Here is a 25118-nt window from a genome sequence, read left to right on the forward strand (position 1 = left end):
ACAGTAAGGAGTGGAAGGGGGGGCACAACCGGATGTAAATTAATTAATAAATTAATGCATGAAAAATAAAAAATAAGTACACTCAGTGGTAGAGCGCTTACCTAGGAAGCGCAAGGCCCTGGGTTCGGTCCCCAGCTCCGAAAAAAAAGAACCAAAAAAAAAAAAAAAATAAGTACATATCAAGAGAAATTAATGTCAGATAAAACAAACGAATTTTACTTTGAAACGGGATGCCATGTATCTCAAGCTGGCCTCCAACTCAGGGACCAAAATGAACTTCAGGTCCTCTTGCTTCTGCACCTCAATTGTTAGGACTGCAGGCTATGATACAGAGTTACGCAGGGCTGCAGATGAAAGCCACGGCTGCATCCCTGACAGGCAAGCAATCTACTGACTGAGACACACCCACCACGGCTCGCCAACACAGAAAATGTGATCCTCAAAAGGATCCTAAGGTTGGGGATTTGGCTCAGTGGTAGAGCGCTTGCCTAGCAAGCGCAAGGCCCTGGGTTCGGTTCCCAGCTCCAAAAAAAAAAAAAAAAAAAAAAAGGATCCTAAATTCTGGTATTCTGGAAAGGCAAGTTTACAGGGAGGGCAAACAGAAATGCTAGCTCTGATGCAGCAGGGGCTGTGGACCTTCCTTTCTCAACAAGAGCCTCTTCCGTGCTGAGGCGGAGAACTTCACCGCAGAGGTCTTCCCAGCATCCACCTCTAAGACCGACACACAGTTAGGGCTACTGTTCCTTTCAGTCTCCCACCTCTGTCTTGGAGAGGGCACTTGTGTAAACAGAAGACAAGGTGGAAAACAGAAGTGGAGGACCAATGAAAGCCCAGGAGGCTCCTATATTAGCTAATTATCTCACTGCTGAGACCAAATACCTGACAACAATAATTTAAGGGATTTGGGCTCGCAGTTTGAAGGGATGTGATCCATCAGGCTGGAGGCATGGTGGGCATGCACCAACAGTTTGCATCAAGTCCCTAAGTCAGGAAGCACAGAGATAAAGGCTCCCGCTCAGCTCATTGCCTCCTCTCCCACCTTCTTATCCAGGCTAGGACCCCAGGCCACAGGGCTGCATCACTTACACTCGGGGTGGGCTTTCTCTCCTCCATCAAACCTCTTATTAAATGCACACACACATACACACACACACACACAGAGAGAGAGAGAGAGAGAGAGAGAGAGAGAGAGAGAGAGAGAGAGGAGAGGACAGGAGAGAAGAGGAGAGGAGAGGAGAGGAGAGGAGAGGAAGGAAGAGATGGATGGATGAAGAGAGCCATTCCAATTAACAATGGAGATTAACCACTGCAGTCACTAAATCAAAAAAAAAATGTAAGGAGACCTTTAAGAAAGATGAAATAAATGTATGTGGACACATGGGGACATTGCTCAAGTCGTAATTTTCTGAGCCCCAAATAAGAAGTTAAAGATCTGTCTAAGGAGAAAAGGTCTGGTGAAGAATTATCCAGCCATTTCTTGACCCCTGCCAGTGGTGAGTAAAAAGAACCCCACACCACTTGGTTTCTACCCAGAGCTACTGTAAGAGCCTCTCTGGTGTCTGTAAGGCTGAGTGGGAATGGACGTGCGGAGCAGCGGGCAATGTGGGCACTGTCAAGTAAGCTTGCTGAGGGCATATGGAACAACGGGTTGTTCTATGGATATTAATCCAATCAGTGGCCATGACATAAAGGGTCATTAGGCTTTTAAATATAGGAATAGCTATGGAACAAGAAGTGCTCATGGGAGACGGGAGCCTTGGGACCATCCCCTGGGTGGGGATGCTGGACTGTAGATCATGGAGAAAGTGGGCTGAGCTCTAGTCTGCATACCTCTTCTCTGCCGCCCCACCCCATCTGAATACCATGTGACCAGCCTGCTTCAAACTCCTCCCACTCTGACTCCTCCCACAGCCTACACTGCCAACCATGATGGACAAGAGGGAGCGCACCCTTGAACCATGAGCGGGAATGAACATCCCCCACAAGTTCCTCTTGCCAGGTTGCTTTATCACAGCAACAGGAAACAAGGCACCCAGTTTTAACTATTAAACTTTCAATGCGACTACTTGATTCTGAAATGCCTATATTTCTGGAGCAAAAGTCAATGTCGAGGCCTGATGTCCTAGAGGAGTGAAGCGCATTAGACAATGTTAAACACTAAGAAACACAGTAATGCAGGGTCTGCCCTGGAGAAGCAAGTTTGCTGTAGATTTGGACTGACGTTAAAGAAAGCACACACATGGTCAATCAGACCCATCTTCAGTCTAATGCAGGGCTGGAAAAATGACTCAGTCGTTAAGAGCACTGGCTGCTCTACCAGAGGACCCCGGTTCAATTCTCAGCACCTCACAACTCTAGTCCTAGGAGCACCTATGTCCCCTCCTGGCCTACTTGGGCACTGCACACAAGAGATGCACAGACATGCATGCTCAGAACACACATTTTAAATTTCAATGAAGAAGTAATGCAGAGCTGATTTAACAGGGTGCCATGCATACAGCACACACAAACACTGCATGCTACATATGGGACTTGAGGCTGCATCTGACAAAAGAGACTTGAGCCTCTGCAAAGCCCAACCTTCCCAGAGGGTCCTGAAACCAAACCCCTGGGAATGCCAAGGGCAACTGTGCTTTCAAAAAAAAAAATGACACTGTTTTCAGAATCCCAGCTTTTGAGCTGGGCGGGCCAGGGCCTGTTGGATTCTAAATTTACCCCATCCTAGAAAGTTGAGCAATTCCAAATGCTATGACAGTTCTCCTAGGTCCAGACAGGACCAAGCAGCTGATGGGTTATAGCCATTGACAACATGTCTCGGCTCTCGCTATAACAGTGACGTCAAGCACTTCCATTGGGAAGGGGACCATTTAGGCTCAAACTTCTAAGAGCATCGTCATCGGCTCAATGGATTGACAAAATGCAAGCAGTTTTTGGGGCAGACTGAAGGATAAAAAGCACCACGATGTTTCACTAAGTGTTGAGAGCCTTAAAGGAAAGTTATCATCTGGGTCCTGCTCCTGTCATCCAGGGAGGCCGGTAAACCAAACGCACGAAGGACAGTTTCATTCGGATGTTTCCTTAGCTGCTGTATTAATAAGAGATAATGTAGTACACGGTAAATATGCATTTGACAAAGCAAGAGCTTTCCAGCTCTCTTGATTATTATTGGATATTCGAATGCAAACAAGCCAAACCATCCCTCAAACAGTTCTGATCGCAGAGTCGGGTAAATATTAGCTCAGCCTGCCTCCCAGCTGCTAACCCCAGGTTCAGTGTGACTGCACAATAACAAGGAAAGAAGCCGCAGTGTCATTTACCCTGTATCTTAACTCACTGACCTACTGAACCCCCATATCTGACAGCCCACCGCTTCACATGGCAGTCGGCTCCCTGGCCACCTCAACAGGGCACACTTCAGCAGGACAGAGCCGTGTCGAGGCTGAACACACCTTGGAAAGGGGCCTTTCTCCCTGGCAATTCCAGTGCAGATTGTTCAGGTCACATGACACCTGTACTCGTGGAAGAAAAACTAGACAAAAGTACACTGGGTGGGGCTAGCCACATGGGTCAGAGGGTAAACCACCACACCTGACCGTCTGAGTTCAAGGTACTGTCCCATAAGGCGGCGGTGGGAGAGAACCAACTGTCCAGAACGGCCTTCTAACCTCTAAACATGTGCCACAGCACAGCCCCCTTCCAGACACCCCCCCAATGTATACAGAATGACTAAAACTGTGAATATGAGAACAGTTTGAGTACACTGGGTAACCCTGATCAAATGAATCACTAATGAAGTTGCATGAGAAAAAAAAAATAGCCTGATTCTTCTTTGGTATAATAGTAAACAAAAAGCACCTAAACAAATAAAAACTCACCTAAGCCTGCACCCAATGCCACCCCGTATCTTTTCCAATGTCAGTATTTCCTTCAAATTCCTATGTGACAGCCAGCAATAGTGACAAATGCCTTGAATCCCAGCACTCAGGAGAGGACGGCAGGTGGATCACTGTGAGTTCAGGACCATCCTGGTCTACATAGCAAATTCTAGGCAAGCCAACAATACACAGAGAGACCCTGGCTTCTAACAAACTACACAGCAGAATTCTACTCAATAACAATGCACCAAATTTTTTATCAATCTGTCTGTCTGTCTGTCTACCCATCTACTACACTGGGAATTAAGCCCTAGGCTTTGTATGTGCTAAGCACAAACTCCAACACTGGGTTATGGCTCCAGCCTCCCGTACTCTACGAAAATATTTGTGAAATTAGGCGCTTTGAGCTCCACTGCTCTATGAACTTGGGAACGAGTGGCCGGAATTCATTTTTACTCCCTACTTCTCTACGTCTAGTCCTTTTAAAATATAATGATTAATTTTTATTTTTAATGTGTGCAGGTGTTTTGTCTATATGTTGTATGCATGCCTGGTACCCAAAGAAGCCAGAAGAGGGCACTGAACCCTCTGGACCTGGAGTTACAGATGGTCGTGAGCTGACATGCGAATGCTGGGAATCTATCCCGGGTCCTCTCTTAACCCTTGAGCCAACTCTCCAGCCCTGCAGTTACAGTTTAGATTTTGAAGTTCTATACAAATAGAACTCTAACTCTGCCAGATACTTAAAAACTAAGAAGGAACAGAATTATGAAATGCTGGATCCAGAAAGAATTTCGGACCATGAATTTGTGAATGCTAAGAGGAGACAATAAGAGAAGGAAGACTTGCCTATGCCTCCACACGAAATCAAATCCATTCAGTAACGATCCATCAAACATTCTTCTGTGCCAGGCACTGTTTAGGAAGATGTTTGAGAAGTCTGGGGAACTGGAGGGATGGCTCAGTGGTTAGGACCACTGACTGCCCTTGCAGAAGACCCAGGTTCAGATCCCGGCACTCACATGGCCACCCATAACCATCTGTAACTCAGGCTCTAGGCAAGCCAACACCCTCTTCTGCACTCTGGGGGCACCAGGCACACATGTGGGGCACATGGAGACCTACAGGCAAAACACCCGCCCACACAAAAGAAAGTTAAAAATAAACAAATCTTCAAGAAATACATCCTTCACAGTGCTCACAAGTTAGAGGAACATAAATAATGAACAGGCCAGGCTGTGAGCAGTAAACCAGAAGGGTGCAGACATCAAGGTCTGGGGGGTTGGAGGATTCCAGGAGTGGAAGCCCACTGCCATGAGGTACTTACAGGCCCAAAGGACATGTGTATCTGCTACAGTCCCCATGATCCAGCTCACTAATTCACAGGATGAAACAATGTAGCTGAGCGTCTGTAATTCCCTAGGATTCTGATAATGCCACAAAGAGTAAATGAACACAATGCAACAGGACATTAAACCACCGGGTAAGACTGAGGCGGAACCAGAGAAACCCTTGAACAGTGATGTGATGCAGAGATCAGAGTATGGAGATTCCCCTGCCGGGAAACACTGGACGGCATTAGGCTCCCTGAGCCTCTCTTTGAACCTGTAGAATAAGGAGCTAAGGCTGGATGTCCTCTGGGGATTCATGTGCCCATCGGCTATGAATAGTCATGTCCACATGTTATTTGACTCCAGGACGTAAACAAGAAGGATTTGTGGCACCATGGAGCTCCTAGTGTTTGCAATGTTCTCACGTGCCTTGTCCCCATCTGAGAGCAGATGATGGACTGGCATTCTTCTCCTGTCCTAATAAGGAAGACTGGGCCCTCAGTCAATGCAAGGTCGGTCAAGCTTCTTGCTCTGTGCAGTCTACTCTCTATCCTAGCTCTGGCCAAGGAAACCAGCAGGCACCTCGAAAAGGAACTTGCAGAGGTAGGGATTCGAGATGAGGCCAGTAGAGCATGAAAGGGCCTTTAAAACCGTGGCCTAATTGAAGGGCACTGGGGCTTTCCAAGTGAGGGCTTAGCAGGCTCACACACCTGCGGCTGTACCAGCAATGACAGAATCAGAACCAGAATCCAGAACATCAATTTTATTAGTTCTTGCTGTACTAAATATATTATCAAGGGTCTCTAGAAAGTCTGCATGCTTAGCCAGTGTGATGGCACACGGCTGCAATTTGAACAATGAGAAAGATTAGGAGGCTAAGGTCATTCTCAGCTACGCACAGAGTTCAAGACCAGTCTAGGATACTCGAGACCCTGTCTAGAAAAAAAAATGATTTCCTATGATACTTTATTTCTAGAAATTACTCCTTATGAAATAATACCTAGTGGCTGGAGAGATGGTTCAGTGGTTGAGATTGGCTGCCCTTCCAGAGGACTCAAGCTCAAATCCCAGAATCCACAGGGTGGATCAGTCTGTAACTCCACTCCCCCGGGGATCTGATGCCCTCTGCTGACCTCTAAGAGCACCGCATGCACACACTGTATGGACATACAACACCCATACACATAAAAAGTAAAGTTGAGGGCTAGAAAAACGGCTCAGTGGTTAAAGACTCTGGCTGGTCCTACAGAGGACTGGGTTCAGTTCCCAGCATCCATGTGGCAGCTCACATCATCTATACCTCCAGTCCCAGGGCATCTGAAGTCCTTGTCTGACCTCCAAGAGCATACAAACATACATTCAGGCCAAAAAAAAAATATATATATATATATCTTTAAAAATTACATTTAAAATTACTGTGAAAAATAAGAATTATAGCTTTGACCAAATACTTCAGTGTAGAACTGCCCATCTTCTAATAGAAAAACATCATAAGCAACCTAAATTTCCAAAAACAATCACATAAATTATGGCGTATATAAACAGTAATGAGATACTATTTTTAAAATGCCAAATAACCATTTTAAAGGATAACTAATATAGGTAAAACGATAGCAGTATTATTATACACGGGGAAATCTCCACTATAAAATAACCACCTCATGTTTTCAAAGCTACTGTAGAAAAATGTGGAAAATATATTGGAATATTTTAAGCGGTTCTCTCTGGGGTGGTTATAGTGCGTGCAACTCTACAATGAGCACATATTATTTTTAGAACGAGAAACTCAAAATTACTTTTTAAAAATAAATCCCTACCCTGCCTACCTCATAAAGTAATAATAAAAGCCAATAAAAGGATGGCTTTTGTTTATACCCTAAAATGGAATCCCCAGGAGAGGGGAACCCTGCACTGATGGTCATGTGGTGTCTGGGTTAGACTCCAGGAACTGGGGACTCTAGAGCCCTCCATTAAAATCTCTGCCCAGAGATGTGTCCAAGGAAGGGCAGGGCTGGCGCCATCCTCCTGCCTGGTACCATTCTGCCCAGTAACACACCTGACCTGGGTGAAGCAGCAGGTCACAGCCTGGAGAGAAAAGGAGGGAGAGTCTGAGTAGCCAAAGGCTGCCTCCACCCCACTGGTCCTCATACCCTAAGGATCAAAGGTCATTCTGCCCGGAAAACAGGATGCTTGGACCTCTGCCACAGATGCTGGGCCAGGCACCACGTTTGTAGTGACAGCCCTGAGGATGTATGCTGATCATATTTGATTCATTGTTTTAAAGAGCAATATTCCCTTCCAGGCCAGTCGGGAACACCCAGTGAGACCCCCCCCCAAAAGAATAATATACTTAGGTGGGTTTGATCTTGATGTGAGCACATTAGCGTTCCTACAGGTCCCTAAGTTCAACCCAGGTTTGGCCAATGGAAACTAGAACCCCAGCGTAGCCACACTTTTACCTAACCATATCACCTCACGGGATCCCTGGATGGACTCTAGACCCTGAATCCAGGAGGGGCCCGGGCTCTTATGCCTGCTGTATGTACTTCTGCCAAGGACTAAGCCTTCAGTAACAGACACAAAGGAAAACAGGAAGTTCACAGTGGGCAGTCATGAGTACTTGACAGTGAGCAGAGAAAGGCGGGACATCCTAAGAAAGTATAAGGACACATTCCTGGGTGACACAGAACGAATGTTGTGTAAAGACCAGTGGTGCACGCTTGCAATCCTAGCACCCAGGAGGCTGAGGCAGGAGGATCATAAACTTCAGGTTAGCTTGGGCTCTGCAGCATAATCCTGTCGGGGAAAAAAAGGAAAGGGGAAAGGAGGGAGGGAAGAGGAGGAAAGAAAAAACAGGAACTGATGCTATATAAGTGCGTGAATAAAGTGACTGCCCATCACCAGAGAGAGTAGGGATGCTTCACCACCGTCAGATGAGGTCTGAGCAATGCAAGAATCCACTGAAGTAAAATGTCAGCCTGAAAGCACACATACGTGATAACACTGAAGGGACTCAGCAGGACGGATGGATGGATGATGGATGGATGGATGGATGGATGGATGGATGGATGGATGGATGGATGGATATGTATGTGTGTGTATCTATAAATAATAATTACAGAAAAAGAGCCCATGAATTTGAGGAGTAGGAAAAGAGGAGATAACTTGATGTAAATATAACATTCATGTAAAATTTTCAAAAAAAAATTAACGAAAATAAAAGAGCGCTAGGCATGGTGGTCGGAGCTTTAATCCCAGCACTTGGTGGCAGAGGCAGGAGGCCTCTGAGTTTGAGGCCAACCTGCTCTATATAGCGTGTTCCAGACCAGCCAAGGCTACATAGTGAGACCCTTAAAAACCAGAAAATGAAAAGAAGAGAAAGGAGGAGGTGGTGGTTGCTGGGTGGATGGAATTCCCTTCTTGGTTTCTTGCTCCTGCCTGGCTTCACGGCAGCCTGTTCTCAGACCACTCAGTGAGGGGAGGGCTGATGTCCTCTCTGATGGTCACTCTACCATTGGGGAAGAGGGAGGGACAGGGGCCTGTTATGACACATTTTTCTTACTATTCTGTCTTTTAAAATGGTCAGAAAAGACAAAGGCATAGGAGATGAATGGGGACAGAAAGAGGAAAACCAAGGTAGAGGAGGAAAGTAGTGGACGGAGGGACAGCAGCCCAGAGCCACTGTGAGCCTCTGTACAGCCTTCCCTCTCTGATGCAAGGAGTGAGCTCTGCTACCCCACCTCTCTGCACCCACCCTCCCATCTCCATCTTCCTCCCAAGCCGCCAGTTCCCAAAACAGCAAAAGTGTCAAGGTAAATCAGACCGGAGATCACCACGGGCAGAAGAGCCCACCTCTCCCCAGCTGCCCTCCTGGAACACTCTGAACTGCCTCCTGGGGCTTCTCAGCTGGGAGGGCTGCTAATGACAGGGAATTAATTTGGGTATTTCGATGCCGAGGTGCCTCCTCGCTGCATGAATGCAGTGTGCTGCTGGCTTCCTCCGGATCATCCAGGCGCCCCCAGCATCGGCCCATCACAGACAAGTGTGACCCTAAGGGGTGAGGCAACCTCGGGGGCTGGGAGAGTCAGCGAGCAAAGGGAGCAAAGGCGTGGGGGATTTCCAGTGATGCAAACACAAAGGGGAGGCCAGCCTCTGGGTCAAACCCACAGCGCAGTGGAACCCTGGCCATCTGGCAGCAGATGGCTGTTCTATTCTAGACCTGGCCGTTCCCCTGGAGAAAACCCCTTCCGTGATGGTGCTGTCGTGCTCAAATCGCACCTCGAGCTCAGATCTTGCCAGGGCATGAAAACAAAAGCCCAAATCTCAGCAGCCTGAAAAGAAGGGGCAGCAAATTGCTTATGTTTTTCAATTGTCTCTTTGAAAAAAGTTCGTCTTGCCTGAACACACGAAAGCAAAAGTAACACAGTGTGCATACGCACAGGCACACACACACAACACACACATGGCGGGGGAGGGGGGAGACCTGGTAATGCCCACTTTACAAAAGGGAAGAATCTGGAAGAATGAAGTTAAGTTCCACAGAGCATGCCAGTGGAACGAAGGCTGTTACTACGAAGAGCAACGCTAGCCCTGCAACCTGCTCCCCACAACAGGGCTGAGAAACAGGGCAGGGCCAGGACAGCAGGAGCTGAGGCTGAGGTCTAGAAGGGGCTTTACCCCAGGAAGGGCTCAGGTAGGGGACTCATCAGTTTCCTGGGTGCCCTAGCAAGAGACAAAGGCCAAGATTCACAGGCCTATTTTCTTTATAATTTAATTGCTCGGATTAAAGGTGTTAACTGCAAGCAAGCCACGGGAAAACGTGTGTGCGGCAGTCAGAGGCCACCCAGGTACCATGCCTCAGGACTGGTCCATCTTGCTTTTTTGAGGTAGAGTCTCTCACTTTTGCGTTGGACCCATTGAGTAGGCTAGCCTTACTGGCCACTGAGTCTTGGGATGTACTAGTCCCTGCCTCCGTGGTGCTGACATAGTAAGTACATACCACCATGCCCAGTTCTTTACATGGGTTCTGGGGGGCAAACTCAGTCTGCATGCTTGCACTCCAAGTACTTAACCAAATGAGCTCTAACCCCAGGCCCCCAAATAGTGTGCTCTGCAGCCTGACTCCCACGTTCCACTTCCAGGCTAGCGAAGAGGACGAGACTTGAACTGGAATTACCCAGCAAGTCAGCTAGGTCCGTTCTAGTAAGTTCAACAGGAAAGTTGGAAAAGGCATTTTTTTTAGACCATAAAGAGGCATCGAGGGACACTCATGCTGATCTGCACCCTCAGCTCTTCCCTCCCACGTCCCCGGGTGCTAACGAGGCCACCTGGGGCAGGGAAAGACAAACCTACTGAGGGACAAGGTGTCTGGGTGGCGGCCCAGTTCTGCCCGCTGACCCGCTGTGCAGCTGGAGGCAGGTGCTTGGCCCGTTTGAGTTCTAGCATTCCCATGTGTAAAGCAAAGACACTAATTGGCATTTAATGTGATTAGTAGAAATAAATGAGACAGCATACGCTGTGAGCGCCAGGTAAAGGAGGCCCTAAACAAGATCCGTTTCGCACTCTGCCCCATCGTATACGTTTGTCTCCGAAAAGTGCCTATTGGTCTTGAGGGTCCTTTTGGGTTTACCTTCAGCCTTACACGAGAGAAGGTATAAAGGCTGAGACAAGAGCCGTGGGTTTACAGCCAAATAGGTGCTGGCTGCTCTCCCATCGTGCATACACTTCTTCACCACTCACTAAGCACAGCTCTCTCTCTATGCTTTTTAGCCATGTGGGGAAACGTCTGTAGAAGTCCTCTGCCCTTGTAAAAGTCAGGCTGTGTTTATAATTGTTGCTGACACATCAATATAGCCATGTTGAGGTTAGGTCATGCGAACCCATTAACCTGCATTAAGTCTACTTCTCTTTCATAAAAGTACTATGGACACATGGTCCTTTATGTTTCCCCATACATGTTAGAACCAGCTCGTCAACTTCTATGCCCCCAAAGCCTCGTGGGACCTTAATTGATATTACATCATCCACAAATCAACTTGGGAAACGATAAAACCTTAGCACCATTGTCATACCACTGAGTGGATGTGACAAATGTCCCAATAGACCTTCTTTCCCTTCTTCAGCGGTGTCTAGCAGATTATCATCTTACCATCATCATCATTACCACCACCACCACCACCACCACCACCACCACCACCACCACCACCACCACCACCACACCACACCACACACCACCACCACCACCACCACCACCATACCACACACCACCACACCACACCACACCACACACCACCACATCACACCACCACACCACACACCACCACACCACACCACCACACCACCACACACCACCACACCACATCACACCACCACACCACACCACACACCACCACACCACACCACACACCACCACATCACACCACCACACCACACACCACCACACCACCACACCACCACACACCACCACACCACACCACATCACACCACCACACCACACCACACACCACCACACCACATACCACCACACCACACCACCACACCACACCACACACCACTACACACCACCACCCCATACACCACCACACCACACACCACCACACCACACCACACCACACCACACACCACCACATCACACCACCACACCACACACCACCACACCACACCACCACACCACCACACACCACCACACCACACCACACCACATCACACCACCACACCACACCACACACCACCACACCACACCACACACCACCACATCACACCACCACACCACACACCACCATACCACACCACACACCACATCACACCACCACACCACCACATACCACCACACCACACCACCACCACCACCACACACCACACCACCACCACACCACACCACCACACCCCACCTCCATCACTGTGTATGTGTGCATGTATTTGTGTGGTGTCTGAGTATATGAGTGTGGAAGCTCCTCCCTGTGTGCGGGTATAGACATGTGAATGTCCCAGAGCATGTGTGGAGGTCAGAAGACAACCTTTAGGTGCCAGCCTTCAGCTCTCTATGCTGTGTGACACAGTTTCTCCACTACTGTAGTGGCCAGGCTAGCTGGTCCACAAGCTTCCCCTGACTCTCCTCTCCCATCCTCCCACGTCCCCATCACAGGTACTGGGATTGCAGATGCTGGGTACAGCTTTTGCAAACGTTTTGTCGTCTGGCACAGCAAAGACGTTTGCTCGTGGAGCTGGGGTGCACATTTTTACTTAAGGTTATGCTCTAAGTAAGTAGCTTACGGTTTTTTTTTTAGGTAAGTATAAAAGACATTAATTTAAGGCTTTGATTTTGATTCTTTGATGCTACTATATATTTTAAAAATGACCTTTGAGTCCTGGTTCTAAATACTACTAATTTTTTTTTAAATTGCTTTCTTGGTCTCAATATTTATTTCACATATTCAGGTTTTGTTCCCAACCGTCATGAGCACCTTTCCCTCCTGCTTTGACTTCAAGACTCCTGTTGCTTTTCCTCGGTCTCCAATACTGGACAGACCCTCAGACCAGTGTTAAAACTGAAAACAACTAGAGAGGGCACACTCACCTTACTCCGATACATTGTCACTTTTCCTGATGATGACAGCAGTTTGCAAGTGCTCTCTGCTACACTGCATCAGTTCCTTAATGTTTCGTCACAATGGCTGCTCGGAGATGCCAGTGGTCCTCATGTACCATCGGCTCACATTGGCTCACATTGGCTCACATTGTGACTAAAGTTCTTCTGCTTCATCTGGTTACTATGTAAATTATACTTTTATAACTAAAAGCTAGGATTAATTCCTCGGATAAAAAGGCTTGGGGTGTGTGTGTGTGTGTGTGTGTGTGTGTGTGTGTGTGTGTCTGTGTGTCTGTGTGTCTGTGTGTCTGTGTGTCTGTGTGTGAGAGTGTGTGTGTCTGTGTGTCTGTGTGTGTCTGTGTCTGTGTGTGAGAGGGGGCGGGTGAATGTGTGTGGAAATGGAATCTCAAACCTCATGCCAACCTGTCTACCACTGAACTAGCCTTCCCTCAGCTCTACTTTTAAGCATTCTGTTGAAGATACTCTGTTTATGCTTATGAGGAATATTGGAATTTTCTCTTTTACTATAATGTCTTCACTGGGGCTTCATAACAGAACTACACTAATTCCATTAAGTAATATAGAAAGGGTCCTCTACTTTCTGAAAGGATTGATATTAAATTGGTGCTATCTCTTTCCATAAATGTTCCATAAAACTTATCGGTGAAACAACTACAAAGAGTTCTTCACAGGGAATTTACTATTGGCAGTGGTGGTGGTGGTGGTTTTTCTGTGTAGCCTTAGCTATCCTAGAACTCACTCTGTAGACCAGGATGATCTTAAACTCAGACATCCTCCTGCTTCTGCCTCCTCAGTGCTGGGATTAAAGGCATGTGCCACCATGCCCTTCAAGGGAAATTATTTTGTAAAGATTTTGTGTATGTGTGTGTGTGTGTGTGTGTGTGTGTGTGTGTGTACGTGTGTGTGTGTCTGTATGTGTATCTCTGTGTGTGTGCGCGCGCTCGTGTGTGTGTGTGTGTGTGTGTGTGCGCGCGTGCGCGCGTGTATGTGTGTGAGAATACAGGTATGTGACATGTGTAGGCTACCCACAGAGGTTGGAAGGGGGCATCAGAGCCGTAGAGTTGGAGTTACAGAAAGTCATGATTACCCAATGTGGGATTTGAAAGAGCAGCAGTCTTCGCCACTTCCAGCCCCCTTTCAAATGTTTAAGCCATTTCAGAAAAAAAAGTTAGAAAAGCTACACAAAGCATCGCCCACCTTCACGTCCACCCAGATCTGAGCATTTTGCCTTCATTGGTCCCCTCTCTCACTTTTGATCTCTGGGCAGTCTAGTACCTCGTCACCCAGCACGTGTATGCTTGTCACTATCAGCCATCAAATTAAACTCCTCCTCTCCAAGGACCGTCAGTGTCCATGGGCTCCCTATCTGTACCTTCAACTAATCATGGTCAAAAATGGTAGAAAACAGGGCTGGAGAGATGGCTCAGTGGTTAAGAGCACCGACTGCTCTTCCAGAGGTCCTGAGTTCAATTCCCAGCAACCACATGGTGGTTTACAACCATCTGTAATGAGGTCTGATGCCCTCTTCTGGTGCATCTGAAGATAGCGACAGTGTACTCATATAAATATAATAAATAAATATTAAAAAAAAATGGTGGAAAACAAACCCACCCACCACCTCCAACAAAGCCAAGCATGGGATCCCAGCTGCTAAGGCCTTACCTGAGCTGCTTAGCAAGATCCAGTCTCAAACATAAAAAGGGGTTGAGGATGTCACTTGGTGACAATACAGAAAAAGGAGGGGACCTCACATTTTTTTAATTATATCTTTTTCTTTCCTCTGTCAGTGTTCCTATAATACAACATGACGGCCATCTCTCCAGCATTTACACTGTATTTGCTATCATAAGTCACCTAGGGAAGAGCTGAAGTCCACTGAAGGAGGTGGGGGTTCTATGAAACTGCTACAGAGCCTGACTGGAATATCATGGGTTTGGTATCCACAGAGGGTCATGGAACCAACTTCCATGGTCACCAAGGGGCAACCATAATGTGTCTTGCCACCAAGGGGCCTGATTCTTATGGCCTCCCTATACAGTTCACTAGCTGCCATTGTGTTAGCATCCTTCAATCTGAAATAGCACCTCCTTTCTCTGACTTCCTCGACCCTAACCCCTGTAGTTTTCAGTCTCTCCTTAGAGGCCGTTAGTGTTTCACTGCTTCTCCATGAGGGCTGGTCTGATGGCAGCTACTCCAGAAGACACTCAATGTCTTCTCACCGCAGATCCCAGGCCTGTCTGTTTGATTGGCATGCTACTTCTAGCATCTAGAAAAGAGGAACAGCTCAGCGATGTGGCCTCCTGGCCTTTCCAAGCACCTATTTGATTTTGCTTACAATGTCATCTGTGTAGAATTAAAAGTGCATGTGGTACAGAAAGGCTTACAGCGAAAGGAAAAGCTCTGTGCCTAGCATTAAAAGAATCGTCCAAATGAGCAGCCCCTCTGTTCAAGGCTTGGCACATCAGCAGCAGGGAGAGAAGAGGAAATGCTGGCTGAGCATCAGAGTATGGAAGTTTCTAGTCCTGGTTTTACTGCTCCAAAAATGGCTTTGATGAGTTGCTTACTCACGCAGGAAAGCTCTCTACAGCACTCCTAGATTTAACCTCTGTGTGCCTCAGTCTCTTTATCTGAGAAGTGCATGGATCTCTACCCATCCTTTCTATATGCATCACAGTCAGGAAAAGAAATATGTAATAATGTATGTTTACGTGTGCTGGAAGCTGAGGTAACAATAGAAATTCAGTAAAACATCTGATCCTCTGGGAATCAGGAGCCTTGGTGGGAAGGGAAGAGAAAGAAACAAGACACGAATGGAAACATCTACACTAGGTTTGGTTTCTGTGTCTACATTTGCACTGTCCAATATGGCAGCTACCAGCCTCACGTGGCTCTGTCATTGAAATCGATTAAGATTAGAAATCCATTCCGTGTTACTCTAACGACACTTCACATTGTCATCCGCCACACAGGATCCCAGCTACCATGCTGGACTGATGCAGGTGTCACAGTCAGCTGTTCTGGACAGCACAGGGGCCAGCACTTTGTACCCTATGCTCCTGTAGCAGCAAAAATAGATACTTAACCCCTAGAAACCAAACCAAACCCAATTATATCAGAACTGTCTTCAAGAAGTCAGGGGCTCCAACTAAAGCAGGGTAGCGCCAGTCCTGGGGTTTGGGAGGAACTCTGATACTTTGTCTCAGTATGGCTTATTGTTACAGATTGGGAAAGTAAATGAGCCTCAGAGAGAGTTGACATCAGAGTTGGAAGGGAAATCCAGCATTCAACAACACTGGCTTTGCAGCAGGATATGGCTTTTGATGGCAACTCTGTCACTAGCCACTGCTCCGAGTCTCTCCCTATCTACAAAGTAAAGAACAATTACCCCAACCCTGCCATTACTGTCACGAGGGTTAAAGAGATTGTGGCATCTAGAAATTACTCCGTGGGGGCAGCCACCACTCCATGGTGAATGCCACCTGTTACTTTTAATAGCAAATACATTCTTTAAACCACACCACAAACCCTGACTGGGGAGGCTGTGGCCGCCACAAGCACAATCGTCACAGAGCTGGTAAGTGCAGGAAGGCACAGCTTGGTAAAGTGCGCCAGGGGAGCAGTGTGAGGAACGCACTGTACAGCACTGAGGGTGGGAGCTCCCACAACCCCTTGCAGCAGCAGAAACTCTACCTTGGAGTGTGCAAAGGGAAATGTACCATGTATGCACCCGTGTGTTCCTGTACCCCAGTAGGTGTCTGAGGGACGGAAAAAATGTTTGCATTTCTATGACCCTAGTGCTGAGCCTACCCGCATCCTGGTTCTGTTCTAGTCCTTCCAAAACTAACAGACCACAGTTGTCAGGACCTCCCTCAGCTACCCAACAACAGACTCACCCAAGCCTGCTTCAGACAGAGGGCGCTTGGGAGAAGTCTCCAAGGCTTCTCCAAATGCCTGCTGCAGGACTGAGCCCCTGACCTGCCTCACAGGTATGACATTCATTAAATATGGTGGCCACTCACTCTTGGATCCATATACTTGCCCAAGAATGCCACCATGCCTAGGACAGACAGAGGGCACAAGGCAATGAGACACTAATAGGAGAGGCACACTCTAAGTGAGCCGATATTTCTACCGATCTCATAGGACCTCAAATGCCTGCTTCCTGAAACACTGTGGGGAGAATGTGAAATGGCCCACGTAGGCTCACAGTGCTACAGCACTTGGTCCCCAGCTGAGCTGATGATGCTCAGGGGGAGGCTACGGAACTATTAGAAGGTGGAGCTTTGCTACAGAATGCAGCTCACTGAAGATAGGCCTTGAGGCTTCGTAGTCTGGCCCCACTCCCTTTCCCCTCGGCTACTGGACCTGCGAGGCAGTGTGACAGGCCAGCCTGAGGCTTGCCCCACCATGCCCCAACCATGACACACTGTATCTCCTTGGCGCTGTGAACCCTTCTCTCCTGAGCTGCTCCTGTCAGGGTGTTTCCTCCCAGCGATCAAGACAAGGAAGAACTTAGATACCTCCTGATTCCCCAAGCACCCTTTGCTGTCCCAGCTTCATAGCACTGTCTCTAGGGAAAGGAAGTGTGCGGTGGCTCTGCTCAGACCCACAGTGTATCAAGGAGGGAAGCGGGGACTGTGCTGGGCACCGGCTTAACTGGAACCGTTCAGATGTCAAAGAAGAGAGACAAGCACTGTTTCACAGTCTCCTCGCTACTCCAGCTAGAAAGCCACACCAAGTTCAACCTGGGTCCTCTCACCTGAAAGGGACCTTACTCTACAAGTCACGGCTCCGTTGGAAAGCATTAGGGCTCTGTATCCTTGCTATGCCGGCCAAGTCCAAGAACCATGGAGTGATCTACCCTGGACTCCCTCTCTACAATAGCTAACCATATCTCCCAAAGAGTCACAAGAAATGAAGGCTCCCTACAAACCCGAGGCAATCTACTAAGAACACGTACGCTTGAACATTTGTTTATTGCTTCGTGGCTTCCTCCCATCATCTGGCAACAACCTGGAGAGGTAAACCCAATAATGTCATTGTATCCATTGAGAGATGAGGTTGCCCGAGGGTCGAGCCAGGTATAAACATGGTTCTCTGAGTTTGTCTTTTGTTTGCTTGATTTTTCAGTTTTGTTATTTTTAAGACAGGGTTTCAAGCATCCCAAGCTGGCCTCAAACTCACAATGAAGCCGAGGGTGACCCTGAATCCACAGTCCTCCTATATCCACTTGTCAGATGCCAGGATGCCAGGCATACCCCACCAATCCTGGTTTGGGAATCAAAATGCCCACTGAGCTGCGTCCCCGGAGCCCATAGTGTAAAGACTTAAATCTTCCCTGTATCCTGTCCTTCCTCATTCAAATGCTGCTGTGTCCATACTGGTAGTCGGCAGAGACCTGGGTAAGCATGGCCATCTTACCTTCCTCTGGGTGTGGAACTTTCCTACCCAATCTCATTGTGCTGGCTATGGCAACACATTTTGCTCGGCAGCCATGAGCAACCTTTTCAGGCCAGCTGCGTTTCATAACGGGGTCCACAGAAGATGTCCCTGAATGGCCTCCCTGCACCTGTGGTCGACCCTCCCCCAGCTCTGTCTTCTGCTTTGCTTTGCACCCCCCCCCCAAAGCACCCTCCAGCACTCTCCCCACCCCCTCTGCCCCAGACATCTGGTCCCTCTGAAGAGCCAGGCTTCCTCATCAACTGCTACAGCAGCTGTTCTCTTTTGCAAAGGTATCTCTGATTGCTTCCACTCCTGCTCCCGTGGTTGTTCTCCTTACTCTACCCCCAGCTCCCAACATAGATGACAACAGAGACCCAGTAAGCAGGCTTCCTTCCAAGCAGCTGCAGGAGATGGTCATCAGAGCTGACAGTGTTCCCACAGAGAAAGCACGGCAGCACCGAATGGAGTTATGCAACCAGGCGAAGTTTAACCTTCCCCTTTGGATATCTGCACGGTGGCCCGCTCAACTAGCCTGGGGCCTCAGGGTTCTGAAGGCTGCACATGAAGGAAAGGGCCTAGCCTGACATGGTGTCACAGGCCTTCATCCCAGCATTCCAGAGGCAGAGGCAGGTAGATCTCTATGAGCTCAAAGTCTACATAGTGAGCTCAGGACAGCCAGGGATAGGTAGAGAGACCCTGTGTCAAAAAAGGAGGGGGAGGAGGAGGGAGGAAGGAAGGGAGAAAGGAAGGGAGAAAGGAAGGAAGGGAGGAAGGATGGATGGATGGATGGATGGATGGTATGGATTTGCTTCCTTTGAAGTAATAAGAGCAGGCTCTTTGCTTTATCTACCCTTTAAGGGTGCACTCCTAATACTGAGAATGCTGTAAAACAGGCAAGAACAGGAAGCGAATAATATTTGGGGAAGAAAAATGAATGAAGGGCTGGCTCCTAAGGTAGTCATCCAATAAAAAGCTCTGGTTAGGGATTTTGTGCATATGAACAGTTGGAGAGGCCCACGTTTATCAGCGGAGGTGATGTGACAGGAGAATGTGTTTGGTAAGGGCAAAAGGGAGGCCGAGGTTCATCTCAGCTTAAAGCCAATATACTGACTAGCTCTACATTGGTACTAATTCTAGACCCAAACTCTAAAGATGGACCAAAGTCAAAAGAGACGGAGGAAAGGTGGGAAAGGGCTACATGGACACCAGCTCAGTAATGCCAAGAAAAGTCGGTTAAGAGTACCCCACAAACAACAGACCTCAATAGGAAGCAACAGAGAGATGTGTGTGTCGGGTAGATGGCAGGGTGGAAAGGTAACACACAACGTGGTCCTTGTTTTCTGTTGGAGAACTGGAGGAGTGGTCCAGGCAGCCATGTAGGAAGGAAGGAAAGACCCAGAAATACTGCATGGCATGGTACCTTCTTTAGATTGCCGTGATTGACACACACAACCCAGGCAGACCTGAATCCAGACGGCTTCTTATGACACACTAGAGAGTTTGGACTTCACTCAGGATGGAAACCACTGGAAATCAACAGCATCCCTGTAACTATTGACCTGAGCACCTACTATGTGCTGAGCAGTAATCAAGGTGATGGGGACACAGGGGTAAACAAAGACAACCTCAGTCCTGGAGCCTACATCCTGAGACCCTAATCCTACCCAGGCGGCTGAGGCTGCGGGCTGTGCTTGACACCTTTTGAAGCCAGAGCTATGGTTTTCTCTCTTCCATATTCTTCAATAGTCTTCCTTAAGAGAGGATTTCCCATAAGTGCTCCTTAGAGAAATTCGTATTTTTTGTGTTTGAAATTTGGATTTTTTTTAAGTGATTTGTTTTTGGGTTTTTTGTTTTGTTTTGTTTTGTTTTGTTGTTTTTTATACAGAGTCTTTGTTTTTGTTTTATGTTTGGGAGTATTTTTTGAATTTAGTTAGGTTTTTTTGCTTTTTATTGTTTGTTTTTCTCATTGCTAAGGATTGAACCTAGGGCCTTTTACGTGTTAGACAAGGACTCCTCTACTACCAAACTACATCTCTAAACTTTTCTGAGGATATTAAACAAACCAAACAAGACTATGACCAAATTTTTATTTTTAGTCTTCGCTTTGGCAGTGAGGTGGGAATACTAGGTGAGCAGACCAGAGACCATGGCTAACCGGCTCGAGTGCAGTCACTGTGGTGAGGCAGAAGGTAATGGCAGTCTAAGCCAGAGAAACACTGGAGAGACAGAAGTAGCTTTAGCCCTTGGCCGGTCAACCCTTGCACAGCCCACTCGGCCCCTTCAAACTCTCCCTGCCTTATTTTCACTCTAAAATTCTATGAGGCTTACTTCCACCCTGGGACAGCCCAGTTTTTAAGGTCGGATGCAGCACAAGATAGTGGGTCAGCTCCAAGGTGACCCCAGGCAAGGCCTGGGCCAGTCACACTGCTGCAAAGAGTTCTGAAGACAAATGAGATCGCAGAGGCTTGAAATCAGAACTGACAAGTTTCCTTGGCTGCTGAGAGAGCAACCCAGAGACACCCTGGGTACGGATACTGATGGCTCAGCTCCCCCAACAGGAAGTCACACTGTGTGGATCTGAGAGGGAACTGAGTGCAGATCACAGCACATCGGGCTCCACGGCTTTCACTGGGTCTTATTCTAAGAAGCACTCTCATAAGATGTAGGACTGTGTCTGCAATCTCAAGAGATTAAGACAAAAGGGTAGCTCTGACCATACTTACGACAAAATCTACATCTGAAACATATATTGGCTTGAACCCAATAATGGCACATTTTTGCATCTTTCTAAAATCCTATGGCAATGTAAATACTGTAGCTACTTTGCAGATGAGAAAACTAAGGCTGAGAAAGGCTCAAACAGACACAAAGCTATATAACTGATAGCACTGGAGAAGAAAGTCCAACCTAGTCTTGTTCCACGCTCAACACTCTGTGTATCAGACCTCAGCTCCAACCCCAGCATGTGGCAGCCTTTACCTAGTCTGTCCTTGTCCTAGCTCTCTTCCTTAGAAGATGGTGTCCCAAGCCTGGAAGGAGCCATCTGGTCTACCTACCACCCAGTAAAAGCAAAGCAAGCCAAGAGGAGGGTGTTAAGGAACAAGACAAGAATGAGTAGAAAGGGAGAGGTTCAGGCCCCACTCTACCAACCACCTCTACCAATCACCTCTACCAACCACCTCTACCAATCACCTCTACCAACCACCTCTACCAACCACCTCTACCAATCACCTCTACCAACCACCTCTACCAACCACCTCTACCAATCACTGCTACCAATCACCTCTACCAACCACCTCTACCAACCACCTCTACCAATCACCTCTACCAACCACCTCTACCAACCACCTCTACCAATCACCTCTACCAACCACCTCTACCAACCACCTCTACCAACCACCTCTACCAATCACCTCTACCAACCACCTCTACCAACCACCTCTACCAATCACCTCTACCAACCACCTCTACCAACCACCTCTACCAACCACCTCTACCAACCACCTCTACCAATCACCTCTACCAACCACCTCTACCAATCACCTCTACCAACCACCTCTACCAACCACCTCTACCAATCACCTCTACCAATCACCTCTACCAACCACCTCTACCAATCACTGCTACCAATCACCTCTACCAACCACCTCTACCAATCACTGCTACCAATCACCTCTACCAACCACCTCTACCAATCACCTCTACCAACCACCTCTACCAACCACCTTTACTAACCACTTTGTGAATGAGTGTGAGATTTCTGTCAGCCCTGTGGTTTCCTCAGCTCTAGAATGGCAATGGCCTCGCCACCATTCAGCACTAATAATGATGTCTCTGAGCTCTCATTTCCAGAAAGCCACTAGACTGTCCTAGAGGAACCCACTATAGCATAAGGTCAGGTGGTCCCTTCTGGTGGCTTGAGCTTGAGCTCATACCTTGAGCTCCTCATGCCAGGAAACAATTTGGTCTTTAGTCTAACCAAGAACATCTAAGCCACCCACCATGAGCTCCTGCTCTTGTTGGCACAAATCTAACAAGTACATACATTGTTCCCAGACTTGCCCTAATTATACAAAGATAAACAAGATCATGCTTTTTTGTCAAAGAACTCCAAGTTTAATTTAAGGATAGACATACTAATTACTATGTCATTCATAAATATTACATAGCAGAACTGGCATCAACTTCATCCTTTATACTTGTGAATTCTCAGGGCCTTGCACTGTACGTGACCCAGCAGAATAGGATCAACATTTCTGGACTAAAACAAACCATACATCAGGATCTCAAAGGATACAGTTTGCCAGAGGCACTCTCTTCTCTACCTCAAAGCTTCTGTCTTCATATATCCCCCTTTGTTCTATGGCTAGGCCAAAAGGACGTCTCTCCTCCTTCCAGGAACTAACCCTGTCACACTGATCTTCCAGTCTTATATCCATGGTGGCTGGGCTCCCCCTCCCCCTCCCTCATATACCTCTAGCCCTCCCCTACTTCATCTCCTGCAAGGGGCACAGCCACCTTCACTCTCCACCAGCATCACCCACCAGCTCCTGCATCCTCACCATCAGCAAATCTAATGGCCTTTTCCTCTATACCCAGCCTCCCTGACCTCCCCAGCCTCCTCGACACTGCCGTGACACTTTCCCCTCTCCTGTCAATACTCTGTTCTTCTTCTGCTTGCCTCTGAAACACAAGGCCTTGCCAAGGTTCCCCTGCTACTTGCATTAGCTCCCCGGAGAGCTAATTTAACATCCAGACTTCCGATTCAGGAAGCCTTTCCGGGCACCAGCCCTGCTCCAACCCTGCAGGATCCAAGACAACCACAGGGACTGAAATGCCAGGAAGGAAGAGGTCCCCGTGGACATGGGATGGGACAAACATATTTTCATCCTCAGACTCTCCATAGCTTCTGTCATGGTGTGCCTGCCCTGCTTGACCCTGCTGTTCACTCACAAGCTCCAAGACTGGAACCGTTCCACTCTCCTGCTCCCCACCTGCTAATGTGGTGTCCAGAGATGGGCGTGCCTAAGTCTCTGTTTTCTAAGAAGAAAAACCAAGGGTGAATGGATGCGAGTTCCTGTGTGAGCCTCTTTGTCAGATGCCTCTGCTGTGACTTACGCATTGCACAGGGCAAAGCCTCTGTGTGCTGGCTCTGCAGGCCACTGGGTGACCAAGAACCTGCAGATATAGGAACGTCCTCCCTAACTTCCTGGGGTTGAAGAGTGCAGTCTAAAGGAGAAGAGGGCAATGGGGAACACGCCCCGAAAACTATCTCTTCCATTCATTTCTCCTTTCTTCCATCAGTGAACAGCCACTGCTCTAGTTGGCTTTAACTGCCAACACGACACAGTCTAGAGTCAGGAGCGATGAGAGCCTTGTATAAGGAACTGTCTTAATCATTGGTGGGCAGGCATGTCTGTAAGGGATCGTCTTGATGGAGAAGGGCCCAGTCCCTTGGAGGCAGCACCGGCAGCACTGGCACAAGAAGGTGGACCTGCACTGTGTGTGCAGAAGTAAGCTAAGCATGAACCCTACAGGAGTCAATAAGGAGCCACCATTCATGGCTTCTCCTGGATCTTCCCAGTAAGAGAACTCTCTGGTAAGGGATAATACTGCAGAATAGCTAACGTTCTTGCCTTCAGCTTCCTGCCTTACTTCCTTCAGGAATAGATGATGACTTGGAAATATAAGACGAAACAACTGGTTCCTCCTGCCATGCCTCCCTCCCCCCACCCAGCCCCAAGTTGCCTTTGGTTTGAGTGTTTATCACAGCAACAGAAAGGAAACTAGGATGTCTACTAACCACCTCGAAGGTACCAAGGAATAATCTAGATACCAAGACTGCAACTTTCCTTTACTTATTTATTTATATTCCAAATGCTGCTCCCCCTCCCAGTCCCTCCCTCACGGAGTCCCTCCCCCTCACCCTATCCCCTTCTCTTCTGAGAGGGTGGGACAGCCCTGGGTACCCCCCCTACCCTGGTGTATCAAGTCTCTGCCAGATTAGGTGCATCCTCTCCCACTGAGGCCAGACAGGACAGCCATGGACACTGAGCTGCCTGTGTCCATGGGGCCTCGTTCCAGCCCCTGTATGTTCTTGGGCTGATGGCTCAGAGACTGCAACTTTCGACATGAAAGACAAAGCCTTTGCTTGCCTAGACCTTACATCATAGTGAAAAATCACAAGATGCTAAGGAAAAAATAATAATAAGGAGTTGCTTCCTCACCCCACCCCTAGCAGGCCTTTGCTGTCTGGTGGCTTTCTCCCTTGCATGTTCTCATGGGCAGGCAGATCCACTACTGTGCAGTTTGCACCATCTCCCCCTGCTACGGCTCAGCACCCATGTGCTAGCTTCTAATCACAACAGAACTTGCTTTGAGTGGTTATTATGGCTTCAAGGAGGACTTTAAGGGCCACGCTCTGGGAAAGATTCAGGGCTGTTGGGTCCCCAGCGTCTAAGACCTCAGGCTTCTCTGGCAATAGCACTGATGCTTAGGGGCTCCTGCCAGAGAGTCGCTTGGTCATGCTTTTTTTTTCGGGTTGTGTTCAATTCTGTCAGAGTCCTCCGGTCTCAGCTGATTGCTGGTGGTAGATTTCTGTGTTATTTAGGGCACCGAAGTCCCACAGTCTTGACACAAACTTAAAATTAGAAATGTATTAAATATAGGAAAGAAGGAAGGTCATTCAGGAAAGGCAGCCTTCTGGGAGAGCTGCAGGACAAAAAGACACCCTGGAAACTTCCAGGTTCATTAATGGGTTTTACACAGCATTCAAGTGGTATTTCTCCTTCAGAAATAACACGGTGGAAAGCGTAGGGGACAGGCTCAATCCTCAGCTAACTCGGCCGAGTGAGTGACTAG

The 25118-nt window shown here is 47.9% G+C and overlaps 1 protein-coding gene across 10 annotated transcripts in view; it reads right to left on the reverse strand.

Annotated features, from left to right (window-relative positions):
- The window catches only part of Sergef (secretion regulating guanine nucleotide exchange factor), a 202866-nt gene that overhangs the window by 122938 nt on the left and 54810 nt on the right, over nt 1-25118 (reverse strand). The window lies entirely within an intron of this gene.

The sequence above is a fragment of the Rattus norvegicus genome, chromosome 1 (assembly GCF_036323735.1).
Source record: "Rattus norvegicus strain BN/NHsdMcwi chromosome 1, GRCr8, whole genome shotgun sequence".
Taxonomy (NCBI): Eukaryota; Metazoa; Chordata; class Mammalia; order Rodentia; family Muridae; genus Rattus; species Rattus norvegicus.